General features: G+C 45.3%; 7 non-coding genes and 6 pseudogenes across 7 annotated transcripts; all 13 read right to left on the bottom strand.

Moving 5' to 3' along the window:
* Positions 1–11,230: 11,230 nt before the first annotated feature.
* LOC146297221 (5S ribosomal RNA) lies at positions 11,231–11,349 on the bottom strand. Its single transcript, XR_014742263.1, has one exon. It is a non-coding gene; the product is annotated as a 5S ribosomal RNA (ribosomal RNA).
* Positions 11,350–11,519: 170 nt separating this feature from the next.
* LOC146297220 (5S ribosomal RNA) lies at positions 11,520–11,638 on the bottom strand. Its single transcript, XR_014738406.1, has one exon. It is a non-coding gene; the product is annotated as a 5S ribosomal RNA (ribosomal RNA).
* Positions 11,639–11,820: 182 nt separating this feature from the next.
* LOC146297219 (5S ribosomal RNA) lies at positions 11,821–11,939 on the bottom strand. The gene has a single exon (XR_014742255.1). It is a non-coding gene; the product is annotated as a 5S ribosomal RNA (ribosomal RNA).
* A 169-nt stretch (positions 11,940–12,108) lies between these two features.
* On the bottom strand, positions 12,109–12,227 carry LOC146297218 (5S ribosomal RNA; annotated as a pseudogene).
* Positions 12,228–12,391: 164 nt separating this feature from the next.
* Positions 12,392–12,510, bottom strand: LOC146297217 (5S ribosomal RNA; annotated as a pseudogene).
* Positions 12,511–12,674: 164 nt separating this feature from the next.
* LOC146297216 (5S ribosomal RNA) lies at positions 12,675–12,793 on the bottom strand. Its single transcript, XR_014746546.1, has one exon. It is a non-coding gene; the product is annotated as a 5S ribosomal RNA (ribosomal RNA).
* Positions 12,794–12,965: 172 nt separating this feature from the next.
* On the bottom strand, positions 12,966–13,084 carry LOC146297215 (5S ribosomal RNA; annotated as a pseudogene).
* A 174-nt stretch (positions 13,085–13,258) lies between these two features.
* LOC146297214 (5S ribosomal RNA) lies at positions 13,259–13,377 on the bottom strand. The gene has a single exon (XR_014742245.1). It is a non-coding gene; the product is annotated as a 5S ribosomal RNA (ribosomal RNA).
* A 184-nt stretch (positions 13,378–13,561) lies between these two features.
* Positions 13,562–13,680, bottom strand: LOC146297213 (5S ribosomal RNA). The gene has a single exon (XR_014746597.1). It is a non-coding gene; the product is annotated as a 5S ribosomal RNA (ribosomal RNA).
* Positions 13,681–13,860: 180 nt separating this feature from the next.
* Positions 13,861–13,979, bottom strand: LOC146297212 (5S ribosomal RNA; annotated as a pseudogene).
* Positions 13,980–14,143: 164 nt separating this feature from the next.
* LOC146297211 (5S ribosomal RNA) lies at positions 14,144–14,262 on the bottom strand (annotated as a pseudogene).
* A 164-nt stretch (positions 14,263–14,426) lies between these two features.
* On the bottom strand, positions 14,427–14,545 carry LOC146297210 (5S ribosomal RNA). The gene has a single exon (XR_014742238.1). It is a non-coding gene; the product is annotated as a 5S ribosomal RNA (ribosomal RNA).
* Positions 14,546–14,717: 172 nt separating this feature from the next.
* On the bottom strand, positions 14,718–14,836 carry LOC146297209 (5S ribosomal RNA; annotated as a pseudogene).
* Positions 14,837–15,000: the final 164 nt, after the last annotated feature.

Here is a 15,000-nt window from a genome sequence, read left to right as displayed (position 1 = left end):
AACTTGTAGATAATACACGGAACATAAGTAACAGTTCAGATCACGGGTTGTGTGCTCATGAGCTTAATTTCGCCAGGTTTAGAGCAAACACTTTCTTAAATTTAGATCAATCTAAACCACATGTAAATAATAGGATAACCAATCTTTTTAATTGTTGTTAACCAATCAGTAAGTCAGGGACAGACCTCTTCACATTCCACAATACTGCTGTGTAACAGGTAAACCACATAACTACCACTGAGTGATGAAGGTGAGCATGTATATTTACTCGTAGTCATCATACCCCCGTGTATCCGGGAGGTGTGCGCGTTCGTAGTCGTCCCAACGTCGCTGCATGTTCTCCACCATCATCCTCAGTTCCTCATTGCGGCGTGTCAGCACCCGGTTCTTGTTGCGAAGAACCGTCATCTCATTCCTCCGACGCTCTTTTTTTCTCGTAACGATGCCTCCGCCGTTGTAGTACTCGTCCTCTCCGTCATGCAGTATTGAAACATTGTGTTATCTTTTTGGACACCCGTCTCTGGAGGCTCTTAAACTTAGCCAGTGACACGTCTCCAATCCGCCGTGCGGTCTCAGCGGTCCAGGGTCCGGTGAGCAGGTCGTCGTGTCTTCATCCGTGGGTCCATCTGGGATTCTCCTCCCGTTGGATCCTCTGCTTCACCTTCCATGGTCTGGACTCCTGGAGGTGATGGTTGGTCATTGGATCGTAGCCTGGTGGTTCCTGGGTCATCGAGCCGCTGGATCCGGTGTGATGGTCCTGGTGAGCTGAAAGGTGGTGGCCACACCGGGGCTTGGTCCAGTGGGGCTGGTGGAGATGGGTCTCTGCTGGTGGTCTGGGTTGTTGGTCAGTCAGCCAGTTGGGATCGTCTTCCATGTTCATCTTCGCGTAGACCCAATCTCCAGGTGCAACCGTCTGCTGGTTCTCTGGAATCTCTGCTTCCCTTTCCTTGTTGACACCTTTCGCCTGCTGAAACACTACCTCCCTTCCCAATTCCTTCAAGTGAGGGACCCTCAATGGGTCCTCTTAAATAAGGAACTGGAAGAAGTCTTCCCGTAGTCATCTCATGCGGTGTTATAAATGTCAGGTGGTTAGTACTCAGGCGGTTAGTATTCAGGCGGTTGGTTTTCAGGCGGTTAGTACTCGGGCGCATTATCATTAGTGCCGGCGGTAAGGTCTGTAGGCCTACCCAGTTTAACTTACCATCAGCCATGATCTTTGCTACCTTGGTTTTTAAGGTACAGTTGGCTCTCCCGACTGTCCCTTGTGACTGGGGATGATAAACACTGCCAAACCTTGTTTGATTGTTAACAGTTTTAATGCCAATTTAAATGTTTTGGACACAAAATGTAGTCCATTGTCTGAGCTTATGCTATCCGGGATCCCAAATCTTGGAAAGACCTCTCTACACAGAAAATGTTGCTACTGGTCAGGAATCTGGTTCTACAATTGGCACTGCCTCTACCCATCCACTGAACCGACAGATCACTGCCAGGATGTATCTCAGTCTTCTTATACGTTGCATCTTGTCTACATAGTCTATCATTAGATGTCTAAATGGTTCGTCTGCTGTTGGACTGTGTGCAATGGGAGCGGAAAATGCTTTCCTGATATTATAATGTTCACATACTTTGCATTCGCATAACAATATCAACTGTGGCTGCTAAATATGATGACCCTCGTACGACTTGAAAGTGATCTATAATCACCCCCCTGGCGCAATGGTGACCACCATGCGCATCCCTAATAGCAAAGACATCAGTGACATGAACACAGGTATGGGTTCACTGTGCCACACCTTTGAATGGTTAGTTCTGGAGCTGACAGTATGACCTCGTAATCAGTTCTTCTGGCCTGTTCCAAAACTAAATGTGGGGTCGTGAATAAGGCATATGGGATGGGATGTGTACAAAATTACTGGGTGTCCCATTGTCTATGATGATGCTTGTTTGAAACCAAAGAACAGTGGCTGCCAGTCTCTGATAGCAGGGTGGCAGTCCTGCCTCTACATTATCTAGTTGTGTACTGTAATAGGCTAATGGTTGTTTCCCCATGGGCGTGTCTTTCAACAATACAGCAGTAGCATATCCAGATCGTTCTGCAACATATAGATCAAATGGTTTTGAGTAAACGGGATTGCCAAGGGTGAGGGGTAGATTGCATGTCACTTTTGAGAGCTAAAAAGCTCCCTCCACCTCTTTGGTCCACTGCAATGTAGCAGCATTACTTGCCAGCCCTGCAGCCCTAGTAAGGGCTCGCAAAGGTGCTGTTTTGAGGGGAATATTCACAAATCCATGGTCTGCTGTATCCCGTCATTCCCATCAAGGTAAGCATTTACCCTATCGTCTGATGTTTCGGAGCCTGGTAACCTGCAGATTCTGCAAGTCCTGGGCCAACATTGATGAAACACAGCTAGACTGTCCAGGAATCCCTGGGATAATTGGGTGTAAGTAATTTGTTTACCTTCAAAGGTGAAAGCAAACAGGTGTTGTGAGTCTGAATGTACGGAAACAGAAAAAAGCACAGGTCAACAACTGTATGCCATTTGGTGCCTGGCGGAATGTTGGATAGTATGGTGTGGTTATCAGGAACAATCACCTTTGGAACGTCTCCAATGGAGTTAATAGCTCGCAGATCATGTACCAATCGATAATCATTAGAGTTTGGCTTCTTATTGGAAAGATGGGTGTTTTACAGGAGCTTTTTGTTTCTAGGGCTCCTGCATTCACTAGATCCTTAATAGTGGATCTAATCCTGTCTATAGCGTGGTGTCGGAGAGGGTGTTGTCTCCGGTAGGGTAATCTTGCTCCTTGCTTTACTTTTACATGTATGGGTTCTGCTGCCTTTATATAACCTACATCTGTCTTATGTTTTAATCATAACGTGAGGGGTTTCTGTTCTAACAAATGCTCTCAAAGCTGACATTACATTATAGTTTTACATTTAAATAGTTTTGTTGATGTTTTTATATTCACTACCACTGTCTCAGCTGTCCCTAACTTTACTGAAATTCTATAACGTGTGTCAGGGGATATGTGTATTATTTGTGGGCCTCCATTCTAATTCCTGTAAAGCTACTCTTAGTATTGGTCCTAATTCGCGAGATTGTCATTAATGTAACGCAGGGGCAGAGTCCTGTATTTAATATAAGATTCTTTTTTTTTTTTTTTTTTTTTTTAGTATTCTGGTGGGAGTGTTAAAGTTGTGGCAGCTCCTTCGGGGCCTACAAAGATATCCTGGTTGTTGATAGAGTACTTTCTTTTCTTTTTTTTTTATCAACTCTATCCAACAGTCGGCATAATTTTAGGCTGCCTTCAAACATCTGGCAGGGGACAGCAGATGAACATTAGCCTCTTTAGTTTTTGCTGTTGATTAGTGCGCTAATGTCCCTGCAAAATAAATGAATAAATTAAATTAAATAGTCTGTGTGACTTTGATGTTTGTCATATAGAAGAGTGCAGTGGAGCGGCATTTGTTGTGGTCTTGATTTCCCTACTAATGCTTGGATCCATGGCTCCCATTCTTCCCATGACTGGATCAATGAAGATTCTTGTGGGGCCACAATTGTAGCCAGTACGCTAGTGGTGGTGTCTGGCTCTGGGGATTTTTGAGTATTTACATTCATTAGTGGACCTAAGACATGTTGTAGTTCCTTTTTTCAACCGTCAGTGGCATCATCTGGTTTGCTGAGGGATCTTCTTGGAACTCCACTCGCAGGCCGCTTTGGGTGCACACGTTATTGGCTTTTAATATGCAAAGAATGTATTTTCTTAATAGATTGATGGGAGTATGCGCTAAGTACAGTAGAGGCGCTACAATAATTTTTCGTTGTGAGTGGCTCCGTAAGTGGAATCACTTGTGTTTTCCCAGAAAAGCCTACAGTTCGGATGGATGAATTTGAGAGGGGGAGATTGAAGCCATTTTTTCCAATGCATGAGTACGTCGCTCCTGTGTCCACCATGAAGGCATGTTCTTGTCCTTACACTGTAACTGGTATGGTGGGTTCTTCTCGTGGTTGTAATGAGATGACTGGCGACATTTTTTCCCCCTCAGGCTTCTCTGGGCACCTCTATTGCCAGTCTGCCGCAGGCCCCACAGGCGGGTTTGTTGGACAGTCTTGTTTGTAATGTCCTTGTTGTCCACATGCCCAGCACTTCCGTGCATTTTGTGGCTGATTGTTCGTCAGATTGGGGTTGGGCTGTGTTTGGCCATCTTGCTGTGGGGGTTGGCCTCGTCCTCCTCCCCCACGGGGTTTCCCACTCTGTTGGGCAGGTCCTCCTTTTCCCTTCCAGGGTTGATCTGAGGAGCCAATGTGCACATGGATTGTTGGTAGGGTGAGAGTTGGAGGGCAAACTGATGCTGCCTGCACGGGTCCTGGTGGGGCAGGAGATTGGGGTGATGGCTGGAACATTACTGGGGCCTGGGGTGTCAGGTTATCGGGAACCATGGCCTGTGCCGTTATAACTGGGGCTTGCGTCTTGGCCTTGTCTTTCTTTTGCTTACACAGTTCACCCAGCTGTAGTTGTGTTAGCTTGTTGACAAGTTGTTTGTTCAGTTCTTCTGCTTCCCGTTTTTCTTTTCTGCAATTATCCACATGGTGGACTATGTGTTCTGAGAACAATGGCCAGTCCATTTTCATCAGGCCTACCACACCATCCAGGCGCTTTTGCACGTCTTGTGGCATTGCCTTTTTCGCCATCAGCATAAACAGTCTTTGTGTGGTGTTGTTGGTGTTCCAGGCACCCCCAGTCTCGTCTCTCCATCTGCGTTGGAAAACGTGCAGGAACTTTGATGGACATTCGTCGTCTTTCGGCACTTCGCCATCTAGCTTGGAGGGATCCATCTTCTCTGGGTAGTGTTTCCTTAGCTCTGCCCACACTTGATTGCGGTGACCTCCAAACCCTACGCTGTCCGCTTGGTTTCCGCTCACCACCCTTGGCAGTTGCGCATTGTGGAAAATTTCTTCTGTTATCTGTTTTCCGGCCATATGCATCAGCAGAGCCTTTATATCTCCCAGAGCCAATGTCACCCCTGCTGTGCTTTCTTCGAGTGCTGTTATCCATTTGTTGGCTCCGTCAGTGAGCGTAGGCAGTCTCCCTGCCAGGCCAATCATGTCCGTGAATGACCACGGTACGTACAGGGGATGTTGCCCAGCTCCTTTCACCACCAGGGGGCATATCTGGGATAGATCGTCTGGATCCTCTGTTGTCCCCCCATCTAGGTGGTTGATTAGGCTGGATCTTCTCCCAAGTCTTCCTCCATCTCGTACCCACTGTTGTGGTTGTTCTTGGTGAGTGCGTCGCCTGCGTCGTTGTCCGTCGTCTGGAGCCCTCTCCACTTCCTCAGCCTGCTGTTGTCTAGCTTCGGTTCTTCCATCTTGCGGAGTGATGAGGCCTTCCAGACTTAGGTGCAGGGCCCTCCTGTCGCTGAGCTGATGCCATGTGCTGTGGGGATCCTCGTTTGATCTGACTTCAGGCGTCGACTTAGGTGTGGACCTCATAACATCGGGGAGTTGTAGTTTTGTTGTTAGATTGTGTATTTCACTCTCCATCTTGTTTATTTTCTCTTTCCAGCCTTCACATTTCTGATTGAGGTTGTCCCACTCTTCGTGCCCGCTGCTTCTTTTGTTTGGGGCGTGCCCCTGATGAGTGATGAGTTGCTTGTGGAGATGCTGTGATGGAGTCCTCACCCTCTTTTTGGTGGAGTTCTCGACGGTCATGATGTCTTAACCTTCTCAGTTCATTTTCGATGGAATCTTTTCTTTTTGCTTCTTCCAGGTAATTCAGTCTGTCCACCAGGTGCGCCACGTCTGCTTTTGCTGTAGTTTTCTCTTGATACTCCAGTCTGTCTCGAATGTCTTGTGACTGTTCACTGCTGCATGCCGACATCCTGTCCTCTTGCTCCATGCCAGCCTTGTGCGACTCTCTCCTGCTTGGTATCATCGCCTCTCTGGGCCCGGTGTGGATTTCTGGTAGATCTGATAGTTCTGGTATTGTGTCCAGGGTGAAAGTAAAATCTCCATGTAGTTGTCCTGACATTTTTCCACCCTCTGGGCCCGTGTTTAAGACTGGATACAGTCCAGTTCTGAATGGGTATGTCTAAATATGGGGGTGGCTCCAATGGCCACACTGGTGCGGTGGGGCTCTGTCCCTGTGCTTCCTTTATTCCTGTCTCTGTTGGATTGGTTATTTTCTCTGTCTTCTTTCATCACTTCGTATTTTCCGTCTTTTTCTTGCTATCTGCTGGCGTCTGTGTCCTTCCTTTCTAAACCAACCTAGCACTTCCTTTTCCCTCGTCTTCTTTCAAATCTTTAGATTTATGGGGCTTTATGTTGACCTCCACCTCCTCACAGCACGCTAAATCAAAGGATCCTCCTTTCGGCCAAACTGAATTGTGAGCATGCCATTTCGTCATGAACTGTTTAATTAACTTTTTGTCGTCTGGGTGGCATCTTTATTTTTTATTACCTCCATTGGAGCTGTCACCTGGCTGTCCAAAGCCTTCCCACAGTTTTTCCCGTGAATGATCCCTGTATAAATGTGTTGTGTTCTGCTGACCAAGGACCTGGGAAACTCTGTTTGGTCGTCCGTTTTCTTAATTTCTACAAAATAGCTCATTAGTTGTCCCAGTTAGCTCACTGGAGCTAAGTTGGGGTCCTACACCAGCCTCTTTTGTCTATTGTTTATGGAGGTCTGGTTGCTTCCTATCTCCACTTAGCCCGCTGGGAACAACAATGATCCTGAGAGATGGATGTGTGGCTGGCCTGTCCCGTACTACTATTGTGTGCCCTACTGGCACTTTTAAACAAAAGTCACTAAGATAGTGGCTACTGTGGTCTGCTCCAACCTGTAGAGTTTAGCCAATTGTTTTACTGTTAAGACACGTCAGGGAAAAATTATCTTCTAGGGCAGAATGTCACTATTAGGCAATCTGTCAAGTTTTAAGTTCAACAGCTGATTGTTCTGTCAATTCTCAGCTTTTCCAAATGCGTGTTATTTTATATTATTGTTGTTTTTTTTGTTTTTGTTTTTTTAATTATTATTCTCTTTAATCAAAGAATACTATTATGTCTGTGTGCATTGTTCAAAGTAGAATAAGCAAGAAGTAGTATTTTATCTTACTGTAATCAGTATGCCAATTTTTAAAATGTCACACCGTAGTCAAAACCGGAACTCTAGGATCCTTGATGTGTTCAACAATAACTTGTACTTGTTCATTCAGTTCTGTGTGTACTTTAGAGTAATCACAGTCCCCTGATACTTCCGATTGCTGTCAGTATTACACTATCTCTAGTGTCTCTCTTCCTGTCCGACTATGGAGCCGCTTCCTGCTTTTTACACACACAACATTGCTCCTAGTTGTGAAAGCAGTCACTCTCTTATCTTTTGCAGATGGCGCTACTCCCCGCCAAGCCCGTGTCTATTGTTCGATAACTTCAAACACAACTCAGCGAGTAACAACAAAGAATAGTGAGACAGAGAGAGGGCGCGAAAGTGTGTGACAGGGAACGAGAATGAATGTTTGTGTGTGTGCGTAAATGAGAGTGAGGGTTTGTGGAAGTTTGTGTATGTGAGTGTGTGTAACTGGGGCTGAGTGGGTGTGTGTGTGTGGGTGTGTGTGGGTGTGTGTCTGAATGAGTGGGTGTGTGTGTGTTTGAAGGGTGTTAAGAATGTTTGTGGATCTATGTGTGTGCGTGAATGAGAGTGGGGGTTTGTGGAAGTATGCGTAATGTGAGTGAGTGTTTGTGGACGTGTGTGTGCGTAAATGAGAGTGGGGGTTTGTGGAAGTATGTGTACGTGAGTGTGTGTAACTGGGGCTGAGTGTGTGTGTGTGTGTGTGTCTGAGTGAGTGGGTGTGTGTGTGTTTGAAGGGTGTTAAGAATGTTTGTGGATCTATGTGTGTGCGTGAGTGTGTGTAACTGGGGCTGAGTGTGTGTGTGTGTGTCTGAGTGAGTGGGTGTGTGTGTGTTTGAAGGATGTTAAAACTTTTGTGGATCTATGTGTGTGCGTAAATGAGAGTAAGGGTTTGTGGAAGTATGTGTACGCGAGTGCGTGTAACTGGGGCTGAGTGGGTGTGTGTGTGTGGGTGTGTGTGGGTGTGTGTCTGAATGAGTGGGTGTGTGTGTGTTTGAAGGGTGTTAAGAATGTTTGTGGATCTATGTGTGTGCGTGAATGAGAGTGAGGCTTTGTGGAAGTATGCGTAATGTGAGTGAGTGTTTGTGGACGTGTGTGTGCGTAAATGAGAGTGGGGGTTTGTGGAAGTATGTGTACGTGAGTGTGTGTAACTGGGGCTGAGTGTGTGTGTGTGTGTCTGAGTGAGTGGGTGTGTGTGTGTTTGAAGGGTGTTAAGAATGTTTGTGGATCTATGTGTGTGCGTGAGTGTGTGTAACTGGGGCTGAGTGTGTGTGTGTGTGTCTGAGTGAGTGGGTGTGTGTGTGTTTGAAGGATGTTAAAAACGTTTGTGGATCTATGTGTGTGCGTAAATGAGAGTAAGGGTTTGTGGAAGTATGTGTACGCGAGTGCGTGTAACTGGGGCTGAGTGGGTGTGTGTGTGTGGGTGTGTAAGTGTGTGAATGGGTGGGTGTGTGTGTGTTTGAGAGGGAGAGAGAAAAAGAGTCTATGAGAAATGATCCGCTGATGCTTCTGTATTTATTAATCCCAATTTTTATTTTTTATCACTTATAACTGTGGATAACCATCCACAACTACCAATGTTTCAGGGATTCGTTCAACCAACAGCTTTGCACGTCTCACAACTTAGGATCCGAGAAAATCATGAAGCATTGGATTTGAGCTTGCCATCGGCTTACAAAACTGTTTTTTGTAATCTTTATCTATAACTGTGTGGTTTACTGTCTGGGGCAGAATAAGTGTGTCTATTTAATGTTTTTTCAGGCCTCTTTCCATAACAACCCCACTTTATTCCTGGTTGGAGTGCCCAAGTTATTAGTGGTTCATTTCTCTTTCAAGCCTTATGGGCTCACAGAGATGTACAGGCTTTTTTTTTTTTTTTTTTTTTGTTATCACCCGCTGCCCAAACGACAACCAGGCTGCGCTTGTCTCTGCCGGCCACGTCTATCACTGTTTAGGTGAAGGCGCGGAGTTCCAGGAGCAATACGCAGGTCTGGCTATCGCCCAGTCCAGCAGACACTTTGAAGCCTCTTGTCTTTCCTTACTCTACCACATTTAATGTTAATGTTCCTGGTGCATGTGCAGACTTCACTGTGTGTGTTTTTCTCTATTTACAGTAAATTACAGTCCTTTATATGTCGAATATCTACTCATTCTGATACAAAGCATATTCACAAGCATTAAGTTGTGGCCAATGACGTTATTTATCGCTATTCCAGCGATGCGCGCAGTTGTTATCTAATTGACAAAGTACTTCGACTCCCTATCCCAAGAGAGTCTGCCGGCTTATAATAGAGCTTTAACCAGCTCTGTCATTCCTTTGATTTAACCATCTCAGGAACCATCTATACCATGTCTGCCTTTGATTTAACCATCTCAGGAGACCACCTATACCATGTCTGCCTTTGACTTAACCGTCTCAGGAGACCATCTATACCATGTCTGCCTTTGATTTAACCATCTCAGGAGACCATCTATACCACATTTATCTCACACATTCAAATACATGACACACCCAATATTAGATGTCCTCCTTTGATTTAACCATCTCTGGAAACCAACTATATCGCATATGTCTCACACATTCAAACACACGACACACCCAATATTAGATGTCCTCCTTTGATTTAACCATCTCTGGAAACCAACTATATCGCATATGTCTCACACATTCAAACACACGACACACCCAATATTAGATGTCCTCCTTTGATTTAACCATCTCTGGAAACCAACTATATCGCATATGTCTCACACATTCAAACACATGACACACCCAATATTAGATGTCCTCCTTTGATTTAACCATCTCTGGAAACCAACTATATCGCATATGCCTCACACATTCAAACACACGACACACCCAATATTAGATGTCCTCCTTTGATTTAACCATCTCTGGAAACCAACTATATCGCATATGCCTCACACATTCAAATACCTTCTAATCTAAATGAAAGCACACATATTAATCATTCATTCTTTCCACACCAATAGCAGTACAAGACATACAAACATAAAATATGTTTGCATCAAACCTGGGTTTCAGTGCTCTGATAGTTTTATTACTTTAAATAAAAGAAATAGGTTCTTTTGAAGAAGAGATTGCACCAGTTTACCTGGCCTGCAGGGTGGGCTCACACCTCGGAAACACACAGAATTTAAGCAGATGTATATAAAAACTCTGCTTACCTTATAAATTTGTTTGGCCAAGGCGTGTTCCGAGGTGCTCTCTTCCCACAGGCCCGTGGTGGATCTCTCAAACTTCTCCTGGTTGTAGCTCGCCAATTGATGAAACAGAAGTTCTGTACGTCTTCAGTCACTTCTCAAGATGTAAAAACAGCACTGGAACTCAGCAGGGTTGATGCAAAGTGTTTTATTGGTTCTCAGGTAACAAAGATTGCCAACAGAACGTGAGCGTGATCCCGGGATCAGACTGAAGTTTTCTCCGGACAATTTAACTTATATAGTCTTCTCCCCATTGTATGTTAATATGGTACGACATTAGTTGGTTTCGTAGACATTAGGTAATCTTACCAAGCGGGTCCCTTGTCTCAGGGGATTCAAAACAGGTACTTTCCTACATAGACACTGCTTGAAATTAGGCTCTTTCTGACCTTGAACAGCCAGCTGTAGTAGGCTTCTGGGCGTAAGGCCACAAATATGCCTCATAAATTACAGCTATGCATCCTGGTCTTTTATGAAAGCATACACATGCTCCTCTCCCCCACTCATCCTTTAATTATTTAAACCTTATATTTAGGGCTTCACGTCTCCAACTATTGTTTAGGAATAACAGTAATCAGCAAAACAGCTTTACATTTGGTTTCCCATGATATAACTTGTATTAATATGGTTTCCAATTAGTATAGCATATTCCAAAGAGTGATTACAAATATCTTTGGGTCCATAATCATTAACCATCTTCATAATTACAACAGTATGATGTTTTTTCCCACATCATTATCCATATACAGATTTGGCAATTGACAATGCAAGTTGGTCTTTCTCTCTCTCTCTCGTGTCAAAATGAAAACAGCTTCCAGCCCCTTTCATGAAGGACTACTTGTGCATATTGCAACATTTCAGTTTCTAAGTGAAGAGCATACAGCACCTGGTATTCCCAGGCGGTCTCCCATCCAAGTACTAACCAGGCCCGACCCTGCTTAGCTTCCGAGATCAGACGAGATCGGGCGTTGCCAGGCTGGTATGGCCGTACGAAATAAGTTGACAACCATAGGCTACTTATCCATATACAGATTTGGCAATTGACAATGCAAGGTAGTCTCTCTCTCTCTCTCGTGTCAAAATGAAAACAGCTTCCAGCCCCTTTCATGAAGGACTACTTGTGCATATTGCAACATTTCAGTTTCTAAGTGAATGAGCAAAAGAGCATACAGCACCTGGTATTCCCAGGCGGTCTCCCATCCAAGTACTAACCAGGCCCGACCCTGCTTAGCTTCCGAGATCAGACAAGATCGGGCGTTGCCAGGCTGGTATGGCCGTACGAAATAAGTTGACAACCATAGGCTACTTATCCATATACAGATTTGGCAATTGACAATGCAAGGTGGTCTCTCTCTCTCTCTCTCTCTCTCTCTCGTGTCAAAATGAAAACAGCTTCCAGCCCCTTTCATGAAGGACTACTTGAGCATATTGCAACATTTCAGTTTCTAAGTGAATGAGCAAAAGAGCATACAGCACCTGGTATTCCCAGGCGGTCTCCCATCCAAGTACTAACCAGGCCCGACCCTGCTTAGCTTCCGAGATCAGACGAGATCGGGCGTTGCCAGGCTGGTATGGCCGTACGAAATTAAGTTGACAACCATAGGCTACTTATCCATATACAGATTTGGCAATTGACAATGCAAGGTGGTCTCTCTCTCTCTCGTGTCAAAATGAAAACAGCTTCCAGCCCCTTTCATGAAGGACTACTTGTGCATATTGCAACATTTCAGTTTCTAAGTGAATGAGCAAAAGAGCATACAGCACATGGTATTCCCAGGCGGTCTCCCATCCAAGTACTAACCAGGCCCGACCCTGCTTAGCTTCCGAGATCAGACGAGATCGGGCGTTGCCAGGCTGGTATGGCCGTACGAAATAAGTTGACAACCATAGGCTACTTATCCATATACAGATTTGGCAATTAACAATGCAAGGTGGTCTCTCTCTCGTGTCAAAATGAAAACAGCTTCCAGCCCCTTTCATGAAGGACTACTTGTGCATATTGCAACATTTCAGTTTCTAAGTGAATGAGCAAAAGAGCATACAGCACCTGGTATTCCCAGGCGGTCTCCCATCCAAGTACTAACCAGGCCCAACCCTACTTAGCTTCCGAGATCAGACAAGATTGGGCGTTGCCAGGCTGGTATGGCCGTACGAATTAAGTTGACAACCATAGGCTACTTATCCATATACAGATTTGGCAATTGACAATGCAAGGTGGTCTCTCTCTCGTGTCAAAATGAAAACAGCTTCCAGCCCCTTTCATGAAGGACTACTTGTGCATATTGCAACATTTCAGTTTCTAAGTGAATGAGCAAAAGAGCATACAGCACCTGGTATTCCCAGGCGGTCTCCCATCCAAGTACTAACCAGGCCCGACCCTGCTTAGCTTCCGAGATCAGACGAGATCGGGCGTTGCCAGGCTGGTATGGCCGTACAAAATAAGTTGACAACCATAGGCTACTTATCCATATACAGATTTGGCAATTGACAATGCAAGGTGGTCTCTCTCTCTCGCTCTCGTGTCAAAATGAAAACAGCTTCCAGCCCCTTTCATGAAGGACTACTTGTGCATATTGCAACATTTCAGTTTCTAAGTGAATGAGCAAAAGAGCATACAGCACATGGTATTCCCAGGCGGTCTCCCATCCAAGTACTAACCAGGCCCGACCCTGCTTAGCTTCCGAGATCAGACGAGATCGGGCGTTGCCAGGCTGGTATGGCCGTACGAAATAAGTTGACAACCATAGGCTACTTATCCATATACAGATTTGGCAATTGACAATGCAAGGTGGTCTCTCTCTCTCTCTCACTCGTGTCAAAATGAAAACAGCTTCCAGCCCCTTTCATGAAGGACTACTTGTGCATATTGCAACATTTCAGTTTCTAAGTGAATGAGCAAAAGAGCATACAGCACCTGGTATTCCCAGGCGGTCTCCCATCCAAGTACTAACCAGGCCCGACCCTGCTTAGCTTCCGAGATCAGACGAGATCGGGCGTTGCCAGGCTGGTATGGCCGTACGAAATAAGTTGACAACCATAGGCTACTTATCCATATACAGATTTGGCAATTGACAATGCAAGGTGGTCTCTCTCTCTCTCTCTCTCTCTCTCTCTCGTGTCAAAATGAAAACAGCTTCCAGCCCCTTTCATGAAGGACTACTTGTGCATATTGCAACATTTCAGTTTCTAAGTGAATGAGCAAAAGAGCATACAGCACCTGGTATTCCCAGGCGGTCTCCCATCCAAGTACTAACCAGGCCCGACCCTGCTTAGCTTCCGAGATCATACGAGATCGGGCGTTGCCAGGCTGGTATGGCCGTACGAAATAAGTTGACAACCATAGGCTACTTATCCATATACAGATTTGGCAATTGACAATGCAAGGTGGTCTCTCTCTCTCTCTCTCTCTCTCTCGTGTCAAAATGAAAACAGCTTCCAGCCCCTTTCATGAAGGACTACTTGTGCATTTTGCAACATTTCAGTTTCTAAGTGAATGAGCAAAAGAGCATACAGCACATGGTATTCCCAGGCGGTCTCCCATCCAAGTACTAACCAGGCCCGACCCTGCTTAGCTTCCGAGATCAGACGAGATCGGGCGTTGCCAGGCTGGTATGGCCGTACGAAATAAGTTGACAACCATAGGCTACTTATCCATATACAGATTTGGCAATTGACAATGCAAGGTGGTCTCTCTCTCGTGTCAAAATGAAAACAGCTTCCAGCCCCTTTCATGAAGGACTACTTGTGCATATTGCAACATTTCAGTTTCTAAGTGAATGAGCAAAAGAGCATACAGCACCTGGTATTCCCAGGCGGTCTCCCATCCAAGTACTAACCAGGCCCGACCCTACTTAGCTTCCGAGATCAGACAAGATTGGGCGTTGCCAGGCTGGTATGGCCGTACGAATTAAGTTGACAACCATAGGCTACTTATCCATATACAGATTTGGCAATTGACAATGCAAGGTGGTCTCTCTCTCGTGTCAAAATGAAAACAGCTTCCAGCCCCTTTCATGAAGGACTACTTGTGCATATTGCAACATTTCAGTTTCTAAGTGAATGAGCAAAAGAGCATACAGCACCTGGTATTCCCAGGCGGTCTCCCATCCAAGTACTAACCAGGCCCGACCCTGCTTAGCTTCCGAGATCAGACGAGATCGGGCGTTGCCAGGCTGGTATGGCCGTACGAAATAAGTTGACAACCATAGGCTACTTATCCATATACAGATTTGGCAATTGACAATGCAAGGTGGTCTCTCTCTCTCGCTCTCGTGTCAAAATGAAAACAGCTTCCAGCCCCTTTCATGAAGGACTACTTGTGCATATTGCAACATTTCAGTTTCTAAGTGAATGAGCAAAAGAGCATACAGCACATGGTATTCCCAGGCGGTCTCCCATCCAAGTACTAACCAGGCCCGACCCTGCTTAGCTTCCGAGATCAGACGAGATCGGGCGTTGCCAGGCTGGTATGGCCGTACGAAATAAGTTGACAACCATAGGCTACTTATCCATATACAGATTTGGCAATTGACAATGCAAGGTGGTCTCTCTCTCTCTCTCTCTCTCTCGTGTCAAAATGAAAACAGCTTCCAGCCCCTTTCATGAAGGACTACTTGTGCATATTGCAACATTTCAGTTTCTAAG

This window comes from Hypomesus nipponensis, chromosome 3, assembly GCF_054491055.1.
Source record: "Hypomesus nipponensis isolate SF chromosome 3, ASM5449105v1, whole genome shotgun sequence".
Taxonomy (NCBI): Eukaryota; Metazoa; Chordata; class Actinopteri; order Osmeriformes; family Osmeridae; genus Hypomesus; species Hypomesus nipponensis.
This window is presented reverse-complemented; position numbering and strand designations above follow the sequence as displayed.